Source organism: Mytilus californianus, unplaced genomic scaffold (assembly GCF_021869535.1).
Source record: "Mytilus californianus isolate M0D057914Y unplaced genomic scaffold, xbMytCali1.0.p SCAF_2, whole genome shotgun sequence".
Taxonomy (NCBI): Eukaryota; Metazoa; Mollusca; class Bivalvia; order Mytilida; family Mytilidae; genus Mytilus; species Mytilus californianus.
This window is the reverse complement of record NW_026262668.1, coordinates 31,489,091-31,505,604: the sequence shown is the minus strand read 5'-3', so window position 1 is coordinate 31,505,604 and position 16,514 is coordinate 31,489,091. Positions and strand designations below refer to the sequence as shown.

General features: G+C 29.4%; 1 long non-coding RNA gene across 38 annotated transcripts in view; it reads right to left on the bottom strand.

Annotated features, from left to right (window-relative positions):
* Positions 1-980: 980 nt before the first annotated feature.
* Positions 981-16,514, bottom strand: part of LOC127729697 (uncharacterized) — a 38,272-nt gene continuing 22,738 nt past the window's right edge. For 13 of the 38 annotated variants that reach the window (XR_007994791.1, XR_007994789.1, XR_007994767.1 and 10 more), the window contains 7 exons: positions 16,165-16,244; positions 15,603-15,671; positions 15,229-15,304; positions 13,689-13,768; positions 13,304-13,379; positions 5,681-5,756; positions 981-1,060 (listed from right to left, as the gene is read on the bottom strand). This is a non-coding gene — a long non-coding RNA (uncharacterized LOC127729697). Of the gene's footprint in view, positions 1,061-1,618; positions 1,695-3,541; positions 3,621-5,680; positions 5,757-10,734; positions 10,814-11,103; positions 11,173-11,689; positions 11,746-12,109; positions 12,181-12,487; positions 12,565-12,870; positions 12,947-13,303; positions 13,380-13,688; positions 13,769-15,228; positions 15,305-15,602; positions 15,672-16,164; positions 16,245-16,514 lie in introns of those variants that run through there. The other 25 variants (XR_007994768.1, XR_007994772.1, XR_007994770.1 and 22 more) reach the window with 25 other exon arrangements.

Here is a 16,514-nt window from a genome sequence, read left to right as displayed (position 1 = left end):
AGTTAATTTTGTTTGTGCTAATTTGAAATTGAATTTTTTTTTGAATTTTGAATTTAAATATATTTAACAAAACTGCATATACATTTTTGTTTTTACCGTACAAAAGCAATCATATAAATAACAAGAAAAAGTATTTCACCGAATTGGGTGTTCTTATTTGGTTACTCAAAAGATGAAGCAAAAAGGAAAATACAAAATATTTACAGACTATTCTAATTTATTCATATGTAGATATGGTAACTTGTCAAATTTGAAGTTTCTATTTTAAGATCTTATTTAGAGCTGGCATTATTTACAACCAACAATTGATCTTTTGGCTATACAATTGAATTTGCTGGCAAACAAAAACTATCTGATGTATATACATTCTGAACTTGAATTTCAAACAATCTAAATAAAGTCATATTGTTCCAATTACTTAATAAACAATTCAGGTAAATAAGTAAATATCTAAATTGAAAATCTACTTTCTTTAATATGAATATTGAAAAAGAGGTTTACAATACATTCTTAATTATGAATGTCATATCCTTGTAGACATATTTAGGGCACTTGGTAAATTCTCATCTGATATTTTGAACATTAAAAAATTTATAAACTATACATCTATAAACTATAATCTTGTTTATTCTCTAAAGAATTAAAACTGTCTCTTCACGATTCTCAATTTAACATCTTATGCTGCCATGCTGCACCTTCTACTACCAAAACATCATATAAGTTGCATCTGTAACAAAAACATATCAATTCAGAAATTAATGTGATGCATGTTTTATGTCAAATCCTTAATTGGAGATAAGAATTTTTACAATCACCATACATTCTTATTAAAATATATCTCATTACAGTGAATATTTCAATAAATGAAATGAAGGACCAATTTGTAATAAAATTTCAAGCTGTTGTTCCAGGAAAAACTGATTTTAATTACCTAACAAATATAAACATAGTTTTAAGAACAATTGTTATGAATAAATACCTACATGTGACTAATCCTAATGTGCTATCTGCAATGGAAGCATCTTTCATGGTATAGGAGTCTTACATATTTAGGCTGTATCTGTAACAAAAATAAATATTTTAAATTAGTTTCAGCTTCAAAATCAAAGCTATTTGCTGTTGCAATCAATTCAGAAATTAATGATATGCATGTTTGATGTCAAATCCTAAATTGGAGACGTATGTTTACAATAACTTTACATTCTTATTAAAATATACTTCATTAGGATATGAATAGGAATAAAAGAAATTTTAGTCCAATTTGTTATAAATCTTCAATCTGTCGTTTCAGTGAAAACTGATTTTTAATGCCTCACAAATATAAACCTAGTTTAGAAATTAATGTGATGCATGTTTTACGTCAAATCCTAAATTTGAGACTAAAATTGAGAATGGAAATGGGGAATATGTCAAAGAGACAACAACCCGACCATAGAGCAGATAACAGCCGAAGTATATTTACAATTACTTAACTTATTACAGTAAATATTTGAATAAAAGAAATGTTAGACAAATTTGTAATAAAATTTCAAACTGTTGTTCAAGGGGAAAACTGATTTTTGTTACCTAACACATATAAAAAGAGTTAAAAGTACAATTATAATGACCAAATACCTACATGATATGTATCTTCGTGTGCTATATACCATGAAAGCATCTTCATTGTCTAGGAGTGTAACATATTTAGTCTGTATCTGTAGCAAAAACAAAAATTCTAAATCAGTATCTGCTTTACATAGAGAATATTGGTTGTGGCAATTAATTTAAAATTAATATGATGCTCTTTTTTATGACAAATCCTAATTTGAAAAACAAGTATATAAACAATTTCTATACAAGATCATTAAAAAAATCTTCATAAGAGTATAAATTTGAATAAAAGAAATTTAAAACCAATTTGTAATCAAATCTAATTTAAGCTGTCGTGCCAGGGAAAACGGATTTTTGTTACCTGCAAACCATATAAACATAGTTTAAAGTACAATTAAAATACCAAATACTTACATGCTACGTATCCAGATGTGTGATCAATCTACCATGAAACCATCTTCATTGTCAAGGAGTGTAACATATCTTGGCTGTATCTAACAAAATCAAATCATCAATTAGTATCAGCTTCAAATAGAGACTATTGGCTGTTGCAATCAATTATAAAATAAATTTCACTCATATTTTATGTCAAATCCTAAATTGGACACAAGTATATTTACAATTAAAAACCAATTGTTCTTTGAAGGTCTTTCCACATCAATTTTCTAAATAATTGAGAAGCTACTTCTGGTTTACTCAAAGCTACTATTGGCGTCCAATCATAGGTTTCTTCATACTGATTCAATAAATATATGATTCTATAGACTTTTGCCTGAAATAACGGAGATAATTGTCAACTTCCGGTCTCATTTGATAGCTTTATTCACTCTAATTCCAAAAATTTATAGTTTGTAAATACTTATGCATGTAATAAGGGAGATATGCTACTTCTGGTTTATAAAATGTCACTTCCGGTCTCAAATGATAGGTTAATGTATGACCATTCAAAAAATATATGGTTTCTATGTATTTTTACATAAAATAAGTGCAAAAATGACTACTTCCGGTTCATTCAAGGTCACTTCCGGTTGATATTTTTCGAGGTCACATGTCACTTAACATTTTCTTAAAGACCTTATTGCTTTATCATGTACCAATCTGAAGTAATAATCAATTTACCTTAAAATTAAACATTTCAAGGGCAATAACTCCTATAAGATGTCACTGGATTGTTTCAGACCAAATGTATCATATCTTCATCACAATAAAACAAACATTTAGCACTAGTTTTTTATATATGACGTTAAAAATATCAGAGAAATTGCAAAAACAAGCAAAAGTGAAATTTAGTACATGATCTTGACCTTTGACCTTGACCTCATTTTCTAAGTTAGGCCCCAAGGACCTCAAATAAAAAGACTATAGGTTTATACGGCTTACCGTTTATGAGTTACAAAAACATAACGACAAATTTAATTGATAAAGGTAGATAACTCCTATAAAATTTCACCGGATTGCTTCAATCCAAATCAGCCAAAAATTTCTGAGGATGTAACGAACAATTATGAAAAAGAATTTTGTCGTTATTTTTTTTGGTTACGGGGGAGATACACTCACAAGAAAAACAGTGTTTGGGGAGACAACTCTTACAATAAAAAGTTCTTCGCCTTAAAGAGATGTTTAATAAGCGCAATAACTGTTCGATATCATATTCCAAATATCTAAGCGACATCTTGCAACACAAATTTATACCGCAGGAAAGGGTTTGGCGGAAGAAGAAGAAAAAAAATTAAAATAATAATCAGAACAAATACAATAGGTCTTTCCACAGAAAAAGACCTAATTACTACGCATTCATGTTAAAATTTACTTTCCTAGATTATAAATTTCATCAAAAGAAATATGTAAACTAAGTTGAAATAAGTTTAAACTATTGTTCCAGGGAAAACTGATATTTATTACCCAACACATATAAACATAGTCTAAAGTACAATTTTAATGACTAAATACCTACATGTTAAACATCCTTATGTCCCATCTACCATGAAACTATCTTCATTGTGTGGGAGTGGAACACATCTGGGCTGTATCTGTTACATAAGAAAAAATTAAATTAGCATCAGCTTTAGATAGAGAATTTTTAATGGCTGTTAAAAATATTAAAAAAATTAATGTGATTCATGTTTTATGTCAAATCTTAAATTATGGACAATTAATTTACAATTACTCTTTCATTCTTATTAAAATATACCACATTTGAAATTCGAATAAGATATTTTAGACCAATTTGTAATAAAATTTTAAGCTATTGTTTCAGTGAAAACAGATTTTATTGACTTCCAAATATTAACATAGTTCTAAGTACAATTGTAATGACCAAATACTTACATGTTGACTCTTCCTATCTGCCATGAATCCATCTTCTCTGTCTAGGAGTGCAACATATTTAGGCTGTATCATTAACAAAAACGATAACTTAATATCAGCTTTAAATAGAGACTATTTGCTGTTGCAATTTTTTCAGAATTTAATCTTTTGCATGTTGGACAAGAATATTTATAATTACAATACATTTCAATAAGAATATATATTTCATTAGAGTATAAATTTGAAGAAAATTTTTCTGAGACCAATTTGTAATAAAGTTTCAAATTGGTTGATAATGAAATAGAGCCAGACAAAAAAACTAAATACATTTTACCATAAACACAAGTTTTCATCATACTATGTAATCAGCTCTGCTGGGGGATCTGCTTTTACGAGATTAGCGCCCATTACATTCATCAATGTTATATCAAAATCTAAAGTTTGCTCTCTGCAGAGGTCTGCTTTTACGAGACCCATTTTAACATAAAGCATCTTTTTGTCAAATGGTTCAGGAAAAAACGGATTTTTATTACCTAACATTCATAAACATAGTTTTAAGAAAAATTGTAATGACCAATTACCTACATGAGCAACATCCTAATGTGCTATCTACAATGAAAGCATCTTTCATGGTATAGAAGTGTTACATATTTAAGCTGTATAATCTGTTACAAAAACAAAAATTATAAATTAGTTTCCGCTTTAAATCCAAACTTTTTGTTGTTGCAATCAATTCAGAAAATAATGTGATGCGTGTTTTATGTTAAATCCCAAATTGGAGAAAAGTAAATTGTTGATGATTTGGTTTTGTTACAGCCTAAATATATTACAATTATAATTACAATTACTATACATTCTTATTTAAATATTCAGCATTAGAGTATAAATTTGAATGAAAGACATTTTAGACCAATTTGTTATAAAGCTTCAATCTGTTGTTTCAGGAAAAAACTGATTTTTATTACCCAACATATATAAATACAGTTTTAAAGGAAAATTGTAATGACCAAATACATACATGCGACTTATCCTAATGTGCTATCTGCAATGGAAGCATCTTTCATGCTATAGGAGTCTTACATATTTAGACTGTATCTGTAATGAAAACAAAAAAAATATACATTAATTTCAGCTTTTAATACAGACTTTTTGCTGTTGCAATCAATTCAGAAATTAATGTGATACATGTTTTATGTCAAATCCTTAATTGGAGATAAGAATTTTTACAATCACCATACATTCTTATTAAAATATATCTCATTACAGTGAATATTTCAATAAATGAAATGAAGGACCAATTTGTAATAAACTGTCAAGCTGTTGTTCCAGGAAAAACTGATTTTAATTACCTAACAAATATAAACATAGTTTTAAGAACAATTGTTATGAATAAATACCTACATGTGACTAATCCTAATGTGCTATCTGCAATGGAAGCATCTTTCATGGTATAGGAGTCTTACATATCTAGGCTGTATCTGTAACAAAAACAAATATTTTAAATTAGTTTCAGCTTCAAAATCAAAGCTATTTGCTGTTGCAATCAATTCAGAAATTAATGATATGCATGTTTGATGTCAAATCCTAAATTGGAGACGTATGTTTACAATAACTTTACATTCTTATTAAAATATACTTCATTAGGATATGAATAGGAATAAAAGAAATTTTAGTCCAATTTGTTATAAAGCTTCAATCTGTCGTTTCAGTGAAAACTGATTTTTAATGCCTCACAAATATAAACCTGGTTTAAAGAAAAAAATTGTAATGAATAAATACCTACATGTGACAAATCCTAATGTGCTATCTACAATGAAACCATTTTCATTGTCGAAGAGTGTAACATATTTAGGCTGTATCTATAACAAAAACAAAAATTATCAATTAGTATCAGCTTCAAAAAGGGAATATTTGCTGTTGCAATCAATTCAGAAATTAATGTGATGCATGTTTTACGTCAAATCCTAAATTTGAGACTAAAATTGAGAATGGAAATGGGGAATATGTCAAAGAGACAACAACCCGACCATAGAGCAGATAACAGCCGAAGTATATTTACAATTACTTAACTTATTACAGTAAATATTTGAATAAAAGAAATGTTAGACAAATTTGTAATAAAATTTCAAACTGTTGTTCAAGGGGAAAACTGATTTTTGTTACCTAACACATGTAAAAAGAGTTAAAAGTACAATTATAATGACCAAATACCTACATGATATGTATCTTCGTGTGCTATATACCATGAAAGCATCTTCATTGTCTAGGAGTGTAACATATTAAGTCTGTATCTGTAACAAAAACAAAAATTCTAAATCAGTATCCGCTTTACATAGAGAATATTGGTTTTGGCAATTAATTTAAAATTAATATGCTGCTCTTTTTTATGACAAATCCTAATTTGAAAACAAGTATATAAACAATTTCTATACATGATCATTAAAATAATCTTCATAAGAGTATAAATTTGAATAAAAGAAATTTAAAACCAATTTGTAATCAAATTTAATTTAAGCTGTCGTGCCAGGGAAAACGGATTTTTGTTACCTGCAAACCATATAAACATAGTTTAAAGTACAATTAAAATACCAAATACTTACATGCTACGTATCCAGATGTGTGATCAATCTACCATGAAACCATCTTCATTGTCAAGGAGTGTAACATATTTTGGCTGTTGCAATCAATTATAAAATAAATTTCACTCATATTTTACGTCAAATCCTAAATTGGACACAAGTATATTTACAATTAAAAACCAATTGTTCAAAGAACAATTGAAGGTCTTTCCACATCAATTTTCTAAATAATTGAGAAGCTACTTCTGGTTTATTCAAAGCTACTATTGGTGTCCAATCAGGTTTCTTCATACTGATCCAATAAATATGTTTCTATAGACTTTTGCCTGAAATATCAGAGATAATTGTCAACTTCTGGTCTCATTTGATAGCTTTATTCACTCTAATTCCAAAAATTTATAATTTGTATATACTTATGCATGTAATAAGGGAGATATGCTACTTCCGGTTTATAAAATGTCACTTCCGGTCTCAAATGATAGGGTAATGTATGACCATTCAAAAAATATATGGTTTCTATGTAAACAAGCAAAAGCGAAATTAAGTACATGACCTTGACCTTTGACCTTGACCTCATTTTCTAAGTTAGGCCCCAAGGACCTCAAATAAAAAGACTATAGGTTTATACGGCTTACCGTTTATGAGTTACAAAAACATAAAGACAAATTTAATTGATAAAGGTAGATAACTCCTATAAAATTTCACCGGATTGCTTCAATCCAAATCGGCCAAAAATTTCTGAGGATGTAACCAACAAATATGAAAAAGAATTTTGTCGTTATCTTTTTTTGGTTACGGGGGAGATACACTCACAAGAAAAACAGTGTTTGGGGAGATAACTCTAACAATAAAAAATTCTTCGCCTTAAAGAGATAAGTTTAAAAAGCGCAATAACTGTTCGATATCATATTCAAAATATATAAGCGACATCTTGCAACACAAATTTATACTGCAAGAAAAGGGTTTGGCGGAAGAAAAAAAAAATTAAAACAAGAGTGCACACGCTGAAATGTCTCGCCTTCTTTACTAATCATTGATATTATGTTGATAGTCCTAAATATAAAGCTTTATTACAACTGTCACATAAACTTAACATTAACCAAGTAAACTAAACATTGACCAATGAACCATGAAAATGAGGTCAAGGTCAGATGAACCATGCTAGGCAGGCATGTACAGCTAACAATTCTTCCATACAACAAATATAGTTGACCTATTGCTTATAGTTTAAGAAAAACAGACGAAAACACAAAAACTTAACACTGAGCAATGAACCTTGAAATTGAGGTCAAGGTCAAATAAAACCTGCGTAACTGACATATAGATCATAAAATATTTCCATACACCAAATATAGTTGAACTATTGCATATAGTATTAGAAAAAAAGACCAAAACTCAAAAACTTAACTTTGACCACTGAACCATGAAAATGAGGTCAAGGTAAGATGACACCTGCCAGCTAGACATGTACACCTTACAATCATTCCATACACCAAATATAGCTGACCTATTGCATGCAGTATTAGAAAGAAAGACCAAACCTCAAAAACTTAACTTTGACCACTGAACCATGAAAATGAGGTCAAGGTCAGATGACACCTGCCAGCTAGACATGTACACCTTACAATCATTCCATACACCAAATATAGTAGACCTATTGCATACAGTATAAGAAAAACAGACCAAAACACAAAAACTTAACTATAACCACTGAACCATGAAAATGAGGTCAAGGTCAGATGACACCTGCCAGTTGGACATGTACACCTTACAGTCCTTCCATACACCGAATATACTAGACCTATTGCTTATAGTATCTGAGATATGGACTTGACCACCAAAACTTAACCTTGTTCACTGATCCATGAAATGAGGTCGAGGTCAAGTGAAAACTGTCTGACGGGCATGAGGACCTTGCAAGGTACGCACATACCAAATATAGTTATCCTATTACTTATAATAAGAGAGAATTTAACATTACAAAAAATCTGAACTTTTTTTTCAAGTAGTCACTGAACCATGAAAATGAGGTCAAGGACATTGGACATGTGACTGACGGAAACTTCGTAACATGAGGCATCCATATACAAAGTATGAAGCATCCAGGTCTTCCATCTTCTAAAATATAAAGCTTTTAAGAAGTTAGCTAAAGCCGCCGCCGCCGCCGGATCGCTATCCCTATGTCGAGCTTTCTGCGACAAAAGTCGCAGGCTCGACAATAATTAAAAACCAATTGTTCAGAGAACAATTGAAGGTCTTTCCACATCAATTTTCTAAATTATTGATGAGAAGCTACTTCCAGTTTACTCAAAGTTACTATTGGTGTCCAAGCTTTGGTTTCTTCATTCTGATTCAATTAATATATGGTTTCTATGTACTTTTGCCTGAAATAAGGGAGATTTTTGCCAACTTCCGGTTTAGAAAATGTCACTTCCGGTCTCATACGATAGCTTTATTTACACTGATTCCAAAAATATATGGTTTATATATACTTTTGCATGTAAAAAGGAGATAATTAGCTACTTCCGGTTTAGAAAATGTCACTTCCGGTCTAAGATTCACACTGATTCCAAAAATATATAGTTTGTATATACTTATGCCTGTAATAAGGTAGATAATATGCTACTTCCGGTTTATAAAATGTCACTTCCGGTCTCAAATGAAAGGTTAATGTATGTCCATTCAAAAAATATATGGTTTCTAGGTACTTTTCCATGCAATAAGTGCAAAAATGGCTACTTCCGGTTTAATCAAGGTCACTTCCGGTTGATATTGTTCAAGGTCATATGTCAACCAACAGTTTGCAAAAGACCATATGGCTTTATCATGTACCAAGTTGGAGTAATAATCAGTTAACCTTAAATTGAATCATTTTGGGGACAATAACTCCTATAAGATATCATTGGATTGTTTCAGATCAAATGTATCATATCTAAATCACAATTAAGCAAACATTTTGCACTGGTTCTTTAATTTGTAATTTTAAAAGTGACAGAGGAGATCAAATAACAAGGAAAAGTCAAAATTTAGAAATTGACCTTGACCTTTGACCTTGGCCTCAATTTCATTTAAATGAACCAAGGAACTCAAATCAATATACCTTAGGTCTCTATCACTTACCATTCATGCTATGCATTTATATATCCCTTATGTCAAATACAGAAGGGGAAATAACCCTCATAAGGAGTTTCAGTGGTCAAGTGTCTTGCAACGTAATGCAAAAAGTCCCATGGCTTTATCATGTATACATATGAGGAAAAAGCAAAGGTCAAAATCTAGAACGTCAATTTCAAATATGACCTTGAGCTCAATTTCAAGGTCATAAACCAAGGGCTTCAAATCAAAAGACCATAGGTCTTAATTAAATATGGTTAATGAGTTATATCATTATATTCCTAATTTTTAATGTAAGAGGGGAGAAAACTCCAATTTAATGTTAGCGTACCCTTTCAACCAAAATTCATGTGTTAAGACATGTCGCAACTTACAATTTAGTAAAAATATGTTGTCGATATCTTATACGATTTTTGAAAAGAATTGAAAATAAGCCAAAATCAAATTTTAAAATATGACCTTGACCTAATTTTCTTATTTTTGGATCAAGGACTTCAAATCAAAAGATCCTAGGTCTCTATCACTTATGGTTTACAAGATAGAAATGCATATCACTTATATCAAATGCATAAGGGGAAATAACTCTCATATGGAGTGTTCATATCGCTTTGGTTAAATATGACAAATCATGCAAAGGATATAACGAGCAATTTTATAAAATATATTTGGCGCTTTCTTTTACGGTTACGGAGATGCAGTCACTAGGAAAACAGTGTTCGGGGAGATAACTCCTCCAAATAAAATTGTTTGGCTTAGAATGGGTGAAAATAAAAAGCGCATAAACTGTATGATACTATATAAGAAATATCTAAGCGACATCTTGTGAAACAAAAATTTTACGCGAGAACAAAATTAGGCGGAAGAAAATAATAATAATCAGAACAAATACAATAGGTCTTTCCACAGAAAAGTGGAAAGACCTAATAATCAGAACAAATACAATAGGTCTTTCCACGGAAAAAAGACCTTACTACTACGCATTCATGTTAAAATTTACTTTCCTAGATTATAAATTTCAACAAAAGAAATATGTAAACTAATTTGAAATAAGATTTTATTTAAGCTATTGTTCCAGGGAAAACTGATATTTATTACCCAACACATATAAACATAGTCTAAAGTACAATTTTAATGACTAAATACCTACATGTTAAACATCCTAATGTCCCATCTACCATGAAACTATCTTCATTGTGTGGAAGTGGAACACATCTGGGCTGTATCTGTTACATAAGAAAAAATTAAATTAACATCAGCTTAAGATAAATTTAATGGCTGTTAAGAATTTAAAAAAATTAATGATTCATGTTTTATGTCAAATCTTAAATTATGGACAATCAATTTACAATTACTCTTTCATTCTTATTAAAATATACCACATTTGAAATTCGAATAAGATATTTTAGACCAATTTGTAATAAAATTTTAAGCTATTGTTTCAGTGAAAACAGATTTTATTGACTTCCAAATATTAACAAAGTTCTAAGTACAATTGTAATGGCCAAATACTTACATGTTGACTCTTCCTATCTGCCATGAATCCATCTTCTCTGTCTAGGAGTGCAACATATTTAGGCTGTATCTTTAACAAAAACAATAACTTAATATCAGCTTTAAATAGAGACTATTTGCTGCTGCAATTTTTTCAGAATTTAATCTTTTGCATGTTGGACAAGAATATTTATAATTACTATACATTCCAATAAGAATATATTTCATTAGAGTATAAATTTGAAGAAAATTTTTCTGAGACCAATTTGTAATAAAGTTTCAAATTGGTTGATAATGAAATAGAGCCAGACAAAAAAACTAAATACATTTTACCATAAACACAAGTTTTCATCATACTATGTAATCAGCTCTGCTGGGGGATCTGCTTTTACGAGATTAGCGCCTATTACATTCATCAATGTTATATCAAAATCTAAAGTTTGCTCTCTGCAGAGGTCTGCTTTTATGAGACCCATTTTAACATAAAGCATCTTTTTGTCAAACGGTTCAGGAAAAAACAGATTTTTATTACCTAACACTCATAAACATAGTTTTAAGAAGAATTGTTATGACCAAATACCTACATGAGCAACATCCTAATTTGCTATCTACAATGAAAGCGTCTTTCATGGTATAGGAGTGTTACATATTTAGGCTGTATAATCTGTAACAAAAACAAAAATTATAAATTAGTTTCCGCTTTAAATCCAAACTTTTTGTTGTTGCAATCAATTGAGAAAATAATGTGACGCGTGTTTTATGTTAAATCCCAAATTAGAGAAAAGTAAATTGTTGATGATTTGGTTTTGTTACAGATATAGCCTAAATATGTTACAATTATAATTACAACTACTATACATTCTTATTTAAATATTCAGCATTAGAGTATAAATTTGAATGAAAGAAATTTTAGACCAATTTGTTATATAGCTTCAATCTGTTGTTTCAGGAAAAAACTGATTTTTATTACCCAACAAATATAAATATAGTTTTAAGGAAAATTGTAATGACCAAATACTTACATGTGACTTATCTTAATGTGCTATTTGCAATGGAAGCATCTTTCATGGTATAGGAGTCTTACATATTTAGGCTGTATCTGTAATGAAAACAAAAAAAATATACATTAATTTCAGCTTTTAATACAGACTTTTTGCTGTTGCAATCAATTCAGAAAATTAATGTGACGCATGTTTTAGGTCAAATCCTTAATTGGAGATAAGAATTTTTACAATCACCATACATTCTTATTAAAATATATCTCATTACAGTGAATATTTCAATAAATGAAATGAAGGACCAATTTGTAATAAAATTTCAAGCTGTTGTTCCAGAAAAAACTGATTTTAATTACCTAACAAATATAAACATAGTTTTAAGAACAATTGTTATGAATAAATACCTACATGTGACTAATCCTAATGTGCTATCTGCAATGGAAGCATCTTTCATGGTATAGGAGTCTTACATATTTAGGCTGTATCTGTAATAAAAATAAATATTTCAAATTAGTTTCAGCTTCAAAATCAAAGCTATTTACTGTTGCAATCAATTCAGAAATTAATGATATGCATGTTTGATGTCAAATCCTAAATTGGAGACGTATGTTTACAATAACTTTACATTCTTATTAAAATATACTTCATTAGGATATGAATAGGAATAAAAGAAATTTTAGTCCAATTTGTTATAAAGCTTCAATCTGTCGTTTCAGTGAAAACTGATTTTTAATGCCTCACAAATATAAACCTAGTTTAAAAGAAAAAAATTGTAATGAATAAATACCTACATGTGACAAATCCTAATGTGCTATCTACAATGAAACCATTTTCATTGTCCAAGAATGTAACATATTTAGGCTGTATCTGTAACAAAAACAAAAATTATAAATTAGTATCATCTTTAAAAAGGGAATATTTGCTGTTTCAATCAATTCAGAAATTAATGTGATGCATGTTCTACGTCAAATCCTAAATTTGAGACTAAAATTGAGAATGGAAATGGGGAATATGTCAAAGAGACAACAACCCGACCATAGAGCAGATAACAGCCGAAGTATATTTACAATTACTTAACTTATTACAGTAAGTATTTGAATAAAAGAAATGTTAGACAAATTTGGAAATAAAATTTCAAACTATTGTTCAAGGGGAAAACTGATTTTTGTTACCTAACACATATAAAAAGAGTTAAAAGTACAATTATAATGACCAAATACCTACATGATATGTATCTTCGTGTGCTATATACCATGAAAGCATCTTCATTGTCTAGGAGTGTAACATATTTAGTCTGTATCTGTAACAAAAACAAAAATTCTAAATCAGTATCCGCTTTACATAGAGAATATTGGTTGTGGCAATTAATTTAAAATTAATATGATGCTTTTTTTTATGACAAATCCTAATTTGAAAACAAGTATATAAACAATTTCTATACATGATCATTAAAATAATCTTCATAAGAGTATAAATTTGAATAAAAGAAATTTAAAACCGATTTGTAATCAAATCTAATTTAAGCTGTCGTGCCAGGGAAAACGGATTTTTGTTACCTGCAAACCATATAAACATAGTTTAAAGTACAATTAAAATACCAAATACTTACATGCTACGTATCCAGATGTGTGATCAATCTACCATGAAACCATCTTCATTGTCAAGGAGTGTAACATATTTTGGCTGTATCTAACAAAACCAAATCATCAATTAGTATCAGCTTCAAATAGAGACTATTGGCTGTTGCAATCAATTATAAAATAAATTTCACTCATATTTTATGTCAAATCCTAAATTGGACACAAGTATATTTACAATTAAAAACCAATTGTTCTAATTGTTCAAAGAACAATTGAAGGTCTTTCCACATCAATTTTCTAAATAATTGAGAAGCTACTTCTGGTTTACTCAAAGCTACTATTGGCGTTCAATCATAGGTTTCTTCATACTGATTCAATAAATATGTTTCTATAGACTTTTGCCTGAAATAACGGGAGATAATTGTCAACTTCCGGTCTCATTCGATAGCTTTATTCACTCTAATTCCAAAAATTTATAATTTGTATATACTTATGCATGTAATAAGGGATATATGCTACTTCCGGTTTATAAAATGTCACTTCCGGTCTCAAATGATAGGTTAATGTATGACCATTCAAAAAATATATGGTTTCTATGTATTTTTACATAAAATAAGTGCAAAAGTGACTACTTCCGGTTCACTCAAGGTCACTTCCGGTTGATATTTTTAGAGGTCACTTAACATTTTCTAAAAGACCTTATTGCTTTATCATGTACCAATCTGAAGTAGTAATCAATTTACCTTAAAATTAAACATTTCAGGGGCAATAACTCCTATAAGATGTCACTGGATTGTTTCAGACCAAATGTATCATATCTTCATCACAATAAAACAAACATTTAGCACTAGTTCTTTATATATAACGTTAAAAATATCAGAGAAAATGCAAAAACAAGCAAAAGCGAAATTTAGAACATGACCTTGACCTCATTTTCTAAGTTAGGCCCCAAGGACCTCAAATAAAAAGACTAGGTTTATAAAGCTTACAGTTTATGAGTTACAAAACCATGACAAATTTTATTGATAAAGGTAGATAACTCCTATAAAATTTCACCGGATTGCTTCAATCCAAATTTGCCAAAAATTTCTGAGGATGTAACCAACAAATATGAAAAAGAATTTTGTCGTTATCTTTTTTGGTTACGGGGGAAGATACACTCACAAGAAAAAGTGTTTGGGGAGATAACTCTTACAATAAAAAATTCTTCGCCTTAAAGAGATAAGTTTAAAAAGCGCAATAACTGTTAGATATCATATTCAAAATATATAAGCGACATCTTGCAACACAAATTTATACCGCAAGAAAAGGGTTTGGCGGAAGAAGAAGAAAAAAAATTAAAATAATAATCAGTACAAATACAATAGGTCTTTCCACAGAAAAAAGACCTAATTACTACGCATTCATGTTAAAATTTACTTTCCTAGATTATAAATTTCAACAAAAGATATATGTAAACTAATTTGAAATAAGATTTTATTTAAGCTATTGTTCCAGGGAAAACTGATATTTATTACCCAACACACATAAACATAGTCTAAAGTACAATTTTAATGACTAAATACCTACATGTTAAACATCCTAATGTCCCATCTACCATGAAACTATCTTCATTGTGTGGGAGAGGAACACATCTGGGCTGTATCTGTTACATAAGAAAAAATTAAATTAGCATCAGCTTTAGATAGAGAATTTTTAATGGCTGTTAAAAAAATTAAAAAAATTAATGTGATTCATGTTTTATGTCAAATCTTAAATTATGGACAATTAATTTACAATTACTCTTTCATTCTTATTAAAATATACCACATTTGAAATTCGAATAAGATATTTTAGACCAATTTGTAATAAAATTTTAAGCTATTGTTTCAGTGAAAACAGATTTTATTGACTTCCAAATATTAACATAGTTCTAAGTACAATTGTAATGACCAAATACTTACATGTCGACTCTTCCTATCTGCCATGAATCCATCTTCTCTGTCTAGGAGTGCAACATATTTAGGCTGTATCTTTAACAAAAACAATAACTTAATATCAGCTTTAAATAGAGACTATTTGCTGTTGCAATTTTTTCAGAATTTAATCTTTTGCATGTTGGACAAGAATATTTATAATTACTATACATTCCAATAAGAATATATTTCATTAGAGTATAAATTTGAAGAAAATTTTTCTGAGACCAATTTGTAATAAAGTTTCAAATTGGTTGATAATGAAATAGAGCCAGACAAAAAAACTAAATACATTTTACTATAAACACAAGTTTTCATCATACTATGTAATCAGCTCTGCTGGGGGATCTGCTTTTACGAGATTAGCGCCCATTACATTCATCAATGTTATATCAAAATCTAAAGTTTGCTCTCTGCAGAGGTCTGCTTTTACGAGACCCATTTTAACATAAAGCATCTTTTTGTCAAACGGTTCAGGAAAAAACGGATTTTTATTACCTTACACTCATAAACATAGTTTTAAGAAAAATTGTAATGACCAAATACCTACATGAGCAACATCCTAATGTGCTATCTACAATGAAAGCATCTTTCATGGTATAGGAGTGTTACATATTTAGGCTGTATAATCTGTAACAAAAACAAAAATTCGTAAGGGTTCCGCAGAACCCAGTGTCTCGCCTACTTTTTCTGTTAATCGCAGGCTCAACAAAAATGAGGAAGTAAATCAATAAAAATATTCCTCTTGATACTATCTTTTGATTGTAAGAACTTTCTGTCCAAGTTTGGTAAAAATCCAGGATAGTTTATGAATCTAATAAATGTTTAAAAACTTTATCTGCAGACTGAATGTAATGTTAACTTGAAGAAAACAAAATTTCCTTCTAGATACTAGCATTT